Raw genomic sequence first — 8,495 nt, 5'->3', positions numbered from 1 at the left:
ATCTCGCTGCTCAGATTATAGTGGAGCCATTGACACATATTTTTAACTGGACCATAGTAAGTGGTAAAATACCTAAAGTCTGGAAGTCTGCGCATGTTGTCCCACTTGTGAAAGGTGGTTATCCAACAAACCGTAACAGTTACAGACATATATCTAAACTCTCAGTGCTTGCTTAGCTTTTGGAAGTACTTATTAGTAATCAATTAAAGAAGTTTTTATCGAGTAATGGCTTTCTAAATGACTTACAATCTGGTTTTAGAAAAAAACACAGTTCTGTCACTGCTTCAATGAAGGTTTTAAATTATATTATAAATGCAATTGATGAGAAAGAGCACTGTGCTGCGTTATTTTTAGACTTATCCAAAGCTTTTGACACAGTCGACCACTCTGTTCTATTGCAGAAGCTTGTTAACTTAGGGATGGCCTATAAAACCGTTAAATGATTTGAAAATAACTTGAGCGATAAGACACAATGTGTCCAAGCTGACGGTTTATTTTCTGACTTCATGACTATACAAAATGGTGTCCCTCAAGGGTCTATTTTGGCCTATTTTATTAACTATCTATATTAATAATTTGTGTAGTAATGTCATAAATACATATAACAGTAAATATAACAGTTCGGTAAATGATGATTTACTAATATAACAGTTGCATAAAATGATGATTTACTAATATAACAGTTAAGTAAAATGATAATTCACTAATATAACAGTTGAATGGAATGATGATTTACTAATATAACAGTTAAGTAAAATGATGATTTACTAATATTACAGTTGAATAAAATGATGATTTACTAATATAACAGTTCAGTAAATGTTGATTAATTAATATAACAGGCCAGTAAAATTATGATTTACTGATATAACAGTTCAGTAAAAATGATGATTTACTAATGTAACAGTTCAGTTAAATGATGATTTACTAATATAACAGTTCAGTAAAAATGATGATTTACTAATATAAAAGTTCAGTAAAATGAGGATTTACTAATATAAAATTTCTGTAAAATGATGATTTACTAATATAACACTTAAGTAAAATAATGATTTACTAATATAACAGTTGAATAAAGTGATGATTTACTAATATAAAATTTCAGATAAATGATGATTTACTAATATAACAGTTCAGTAAAATGATGATTTACTAATATAACAGTTCAGTAAATGATGATTTACTAATATAACAGTTCAGTAAAATGATGATTTACTAATTTAACAATTCAGTAAAATGATGATTTACTGATAAAACAGTTCAGTAAATGTTGATTTATTAATATAACAGTCGGGTAAAATGATAATTTACTGATACAACAGTTTAGTAAAATGTTTATTTACTAATATAACAGCTGAGTAAAATGATAATTTACTAATATAACAGTTGAATAAAATGATGATTTACTAATATAAAAGTTCAGTAAAATGATAATTTACCGATACAACAGTTAAGTGAAATGATGTTTTACTAATATAACAGTTGAATAAAATGATGATTTACTAATATAACAGTTAAGTAAAATGATAATTCACTAATATAACAGTTGAATGGAATGATGATTTACTAATATAACAGTTAAGTAAAATGATGATTTACTAATATTGCAGTTGAATAAAATGATGATTTACTAATATAACAGTTCAGTAAATGTTGATTAATTAATATAACAGTCCAGTAAAATGATGATTTACTGATATAACAGTTCAGTAAAAATGATGATTTACTAATGTAACAGTTCGGTAAATGATGATTTACTAATATAACAGTTCAGTTAAATGATGATTTACTAATATAACAGTTCAGTAAAAATGATGATTTACTAATATAAAAGTTCAGTAAAATGAGGATTTACTAATATAAAATTTCTGTAAAATGATGATTTACTAATATAACACTTAAGTAAAATAATGATTTACTAATATAACAGTTGAATAAAGTGATGATTTACTATTATAAAATTTCAGATAAATGATGATTTACTAATATAACAGTTCAGTAAAATGATGATTTACTAATATAACAGTTGAATAAAATGATGATTTACTAATGTAAAATTTCAGATAAATGATGATTTACTAATAAAACAGTACAGTAAAATGATGATTTACAAATATAACAGTTCAGTAAAATTATTTACTAATATAAAAGTTCAGTCAAATTATGATTTACTAATATAACACTTGAATAAAAAGATGATTTACTAATATAAAAGTTAAGTAAAATGATGTTTTACTAATATAATAGTTGAATAAAATGATGATTTACTAATATAAAATTTCAGATAAATGATGATTTACTAATATAACAGTTGAATAAAATGATGATTTACTAATATAACAGTCCAGTAAAATGATGATTTACAAATATAACAGTTCAGTAAAATTATTTACTAATATAAAAGTTCAGTCAAATTATGATTTACTAACATAACACTTGAATAAAAAGATTATTTACTAATATAACAGTTAAGTGAAATGATGTTTTACTAATAAATCAGTTAAGTAAAATGATAATTTACTATTATAACAGTTGAATAAAATGATGATTTACTAATATAAAATTTCAGTAAAATGATGATTTACTAATATAACTGTTCAGTAAAATGTTTATTTACTAATATAACAGTTGAGTAAAATGATAATTTACTAATACAACAGTTGAATAAAACGATGATTTACTAATATAAAAGTTCAGTAAAATGATAATTTTCCAATACAACAGTTAAGTGAAATGATGTTTTACTAATATAACAGTTGAATAAAATGATGATTTACTAATATAACAGTTAAGTAAAATGATAATTCACTAATATAACAGTTGAATGGAATGATGATTTACTAATATAACAGTTAAGTAAAATGATGATTTACTAATATTACAGTTGAATAAAATGATGATTTACTAATATAACAGTTCAGTAAATGTTGATTAATTAATATAACAGTCCAGTAAAATGATGATTTACTGATATAACAGTTCAGTAAAAATGATGATTTACTAATATAACAGTTCAGTTAAATGATGATTTACTAATATAACAGTTCAATAAAAATGATGATTTACTACTATAAATTTCTGTAAAATGATGATTTACTGATATATAAAAGTTCAGTAAAATGATGATTTACTACTATAAATTTCTGTAAAATGATGATTTACTAATATAACAGTTCAGTTAAATGATGATTTACTAATATAACAGTTCAGTAAAAATGAGGATTTACTAATATAAAAGTTCAGTAAAATGATGATTTACTACTATAAATTTCTTTAAAATGATGATTTACTAATATAACACTTAAGTAAAATGAGGATTTACTAATATAAAATTTCTGTAAAATGATGATTTACTAATATAACACTTAAGTAAAATAATGATTTACTAATATAACAGTTGAATAAAGTGATGATTTACTAATATAACAGTTGAATAAAGTGATGATTTACTAATATAAAATTTCAGATAAATGATGATTTACTAATATAACAGTTCAGTAAAATGATGATTTACTAATATAACAGTTGAATAAAATGATGATTTACTAATATAAAATTTCAGATAAATGATGATTTACTAATATAACAGTACAGTAAAATGATGATTTACAAATATAACAGTTCAGTAAAATTATTTACTAATATAAAAGTTCAGTCAAATTATGATTTACTAATATAACAGTTGAATAAAATGATGATTTACTAATATAAAAGTTAAGTAAAATGATGATTTACTAATATAATAGTTGAATAAAATGATGATTTACTAATATAAAATTTCAGATAAATGATGATTTACTAATACAACAGTTTAGTATAATTATGATTTTCAAATTTAAACAGTTGAATAAAATGATGATTTAGTAATATAACAGTTGAATAAAATGATGATTTACTAATATAAAATTTCAGATAAATGATGATTTACTAATATAAAATTTGAATAAAATGATGATTTACTAATACAACAGTTGAGTAAAATGATGATTTACTAATATAACAGTTAAGTGAAATGATGTTTAACTAATATAACAGTTGAATAAAATGATGTTTTACTAATAAATCAGTTAAGTAAAATGATAATTTACTATTATAACAGTTGAATAAAATGATGATTTACTAATATAAAATTTCAGTAAAATGATGATTTACTAATATAACAGTTCAGTAAATGTTGATTTATTAATATAACAGTCGGGTAAAATGATAATTTACTAATATAAAATTTCAGATGAATGATAATTTTCCAATACAACAGTTAAGTGAAATGATGTTTTACTAATATAACAGTTGAATAAAATGATGATTTACTAATATAACAGTTAAGTAAAATGATAATTCACTAATATAACAGTTGAATGGAATGATGATTTACTAATATAACAGTTAAGTAAAATGATGATTTACTAATATTACAGTTGAATAAAATGATGATTTACTAATATAACAGTTCAGTAAATGTTGATTAATTAATATAACAGTCCAGTAAAATGATGATTTACTGATATAACAGTTCAGTAAAAATGATGATTTACTAATATAACAGTTCAGTTAAATGATGATTTACTAATATAACAGTTCAGTAAAAATGATGATTTACTAATATAAAAGTTCAGTAAAATGATGATTTACTACTATAAATTTCTGTAAAATGATGATTTACTAATATAAAAGTTCAGTAAAATGATGATTTACTACTATAAATTTCTGTAAAATGATGATTTACTAATATAACAGTTCAGTTAAATGATGATTTACTAATATAACAGTTCAGTAAAAATGATGATTTACTAATATAAAAGTTCAGTAAAATGATGATTTACTACTATAAATTTCTTTAAAATGATGATTTACTAATATAACACTTAAGTAAAATGAGGATTTACTAATATAAAATTTCTGTAAAATGATGATTTACTAATATAACACTTAAGTAAAATAATGATTTACTAATATAACAGTTGAATAAAGTGATGATTTACTAATATAACAGTTGAATAAAGTGATGATTTACTAATATAAAATTTCAGATAAATGATGATTTACTAATATAACAGTTCAGTAAAATGATGATTTACTAATATAACAGTTGAATAAAATGATGATTTACTAATATAACAGTTCAGTAAAATTATTTACTAATATAAAAGTTCAGTCAAATTATGATTTACTAATACAACAGTTGAATAAAATGATGATTTACTAATATAAAAGTTAAGTAAAATGATGATTTACTTATATAATAGTTGAATAAAATGATGATTTACTAATATAAAATTTCAGATAAATGATGATTTACTAATACAACAGTTTAGTATAATTATGATTTTCAAATTTAAGCAGTTGAATAAAATGATGATTTAGTAATATAACAGTTGAATAAAATGATAATTTACTAATATAAAATTTCAGATAAATGATGATTTACTAATATAAAAGTTGAATAAAATGATGATTTACTAATAAAAAATTTCAGTAAAATGATGATTTACTAATATAACAGTTAAGTGAAATGATGTTAAACTAATATAACAGTTGAATAAAATGATGTTTTACTAATAAATCAGTTAAGTAAAATGATAATTTACTATTATAACAGTTGAATAAAATGATGATTTACTAATATAAAATTTCAGTAAAATGATGATTTACTAATATAACAGTTCAGTAAATGTTGATTTATTAATATAACAGTCGGGTAAAATGATAATTTACTGATACAACAGTTCAGTAAAATGTTTATTCACTAATATAACAGTTGAGTAAAATGATAATTTACTAATATAACAGTTGAATAAAATGATGATTTACTAATATAACAGTTAAGTAAAATGATGATTTACCAATACAACAGTTAAGTAAAATGATAATTTACTGATATAACAGTTTAGTATAATTATGATTTTCAAATTTAAACAGTTGAATAAAATGATGATTTAGTAATATAACAGTTGAATAAAATGATGATTTACTAATATAAAATTTCAGATAAATGATGATTTACTAATATAAAAGTTGAATAAAATGATGATTTACTAATATAACAGTTCAGTAAAATGATGATTTACTAATATAACAGTTGAATAAAATGATGATTTACTAATATAACAGTTCAGTAAAATTATTTACTAATATAAAAGTTCAGTCAAATTATGATTTACTAATACAACAGTTGAATAAAATGATGATTTACTAATATAAAAGTTAAGTAAAATGATGATTTACTTATATAATAGTTGAATAAAATGATGATTTACTAATATAAAATTTCAGATAAATGATGATTTACTAATACAACAGTTTAGTATAATTATGATTTTCAAATTTAAACAGTTGAATAAAATGATGATTTAGTAATATAACAGTTGAATAAAATGATGATTTACTAATATAAAATTTCAGATAAATGATGATTTACTAATATAAAAGTTGAATAAAATGATGATTTACTAATAAAAAATTTCAGTAAAATGATGATTTACTAATATAACAGTTAAGTGAAATGATGTTAAACTAATATAACAGTTGAATAAAATGATGTTTTACTAATAAATCAGTTAAGTAAAATGATAATTTACTATTATAACAGTTGAATAAAATGATGATTTACTAATATAAAATTTCAGTAAAATGATGATTTACTAATATAACAGTTCAGTAAATGTTGATTTATTAATATAACAGTCGGGTAAAATGATAATTTACTGATACAACAGTTCAGTAAAATGTTTATTCACTAATATAACAGTTGAGTAAAATGATAATTTACTAATATAACAGTTGAATAAAATGATGATTTACTAATATAAAAGTTCAGTAAATGTTGATTAATTAATATAACAGTCCAGTAAAATGATGATTTACTGTTATAACAGTTCAGTAAAAATGATGATTTACTAATATAACAGTTCAATAAAATGATGATTTACTAATATAAAAGCTCAGTCAAATTATGATTTACTGATATAACACTTGAATAAAAAGATGATTTACTAATATAAAAGTTAAGTAAAATGATGATTTACTAATATAAAAGTTGAATAAAATGATAATTTACTAATATAAAATTTCAGATGAATAATGATTTACTAATACAACAGTTGAGTAAAATGATGATTTACTAATATAACAGTTAAGTAAAATGATAATTTACTAATATACAATTTCAGATAAATGATGATTTACTAATATAACAGTCCAGTAAAATGATGATTTACAAATATGACAGTTCAGTAAAATTATTTACTAATTTAAAAGTTCAGTCAAATTATGATTTACTAATATAACACTTGAATAAAAAGATGATTTACTAATATAAAAGTTAAGTAAAATGATGATTTACTAATATAACAGTTGAATAAAATGATGATTTACTAATATAACGGTTAAGTAAAATGATGATTTACCAATACAACAGTTAAGTGAAAGATGTTTTACTAATATAACAGTTTAGTATAATTATGATTTTCAAATTTAAACAGTTGAATAAAATGATGATTTAGTAATATAACAGTTGAATAAAATGATGATTTACTAATATAACAGTTAAGTAAAATGATGATTTACCAATACAACAGTTAAGTAAAATGATAATTTACTGATATAACAGTTTAGTATAATTATGATTTTCAAATTTAAACAGTTGAATAAAATGATGATTTACTAATATAAAATTTCAGATAAATGATGATTTACTAATATAAAAGTTGAATAAAATGATGATTTACTAATATAAAATTTCAGTAAAATGATGATTTACTAATATAACAGTTAAGTGAAATGATGTTTAACTAATATAACAGTTGAATAAAATGATGTTATACTAATAAATCAGTTTAGTAAAATGATAATTTACTATTATAACAGTTGAATAAAATGATGATTTACTAGTATAAAATTTCAGTAAAATGATGATTTACTAATATAACAGTTCAGTAAAGGTTGATTTATTAATATAACAGTCGGGTAAAATGATAATTTACTGATATAACAGTTGAATAAAATGATCATTTACTAATATAAAAGTTCAGTAAAATGATAATTCACTAATATAACAGTTGAATGGAATGATGATTTACTAATATAACAGTTAAGTAAAATGATGATTTACTAATATTACAGTTGAATAAAATGATGATTTACTAATATAACAGTTCAGTAAATGTTGATTAATTAATATAACAGTCCAGTAAAATGATGATTTACTAGTATAAAAGTTCAGTCAAATTATGATTTACTAATATAAAAGTTGAATAAAATGATGATTTACTAATATAACAGTTCAGTAAATGTTGATTAATTAATATAACAGTCCAGTAAAATGATGATTTACTGTTATAACAGTTCAGTAAAAATGATGATTTACTAATATAACAGTTCAATAAAATGATGATTTACTAATATAAAAGCTCAGTCAAATTATGATTTACTGATATAACACTTGAATAAAAAGATGATTTACTAATATAAAAGTTAAGTAAAATGATGATTTACTA

Source organism: Echiichthys vipera, assembly GCF_963691815.1.
Source record: "Echiichthys vipera genome assembly, chromosome: X".
Lineage (NCBI taxonomy): Eukaryota > Metazoa > Chordata > Actinopteri > Perciformes > Trachinidae > Echiichthys > Echiichthys vipera.
The sequence above is the reverse complement of the archived record's forward strand: the minus strand, read 5'-3'. Positions refer to the sequence as shown.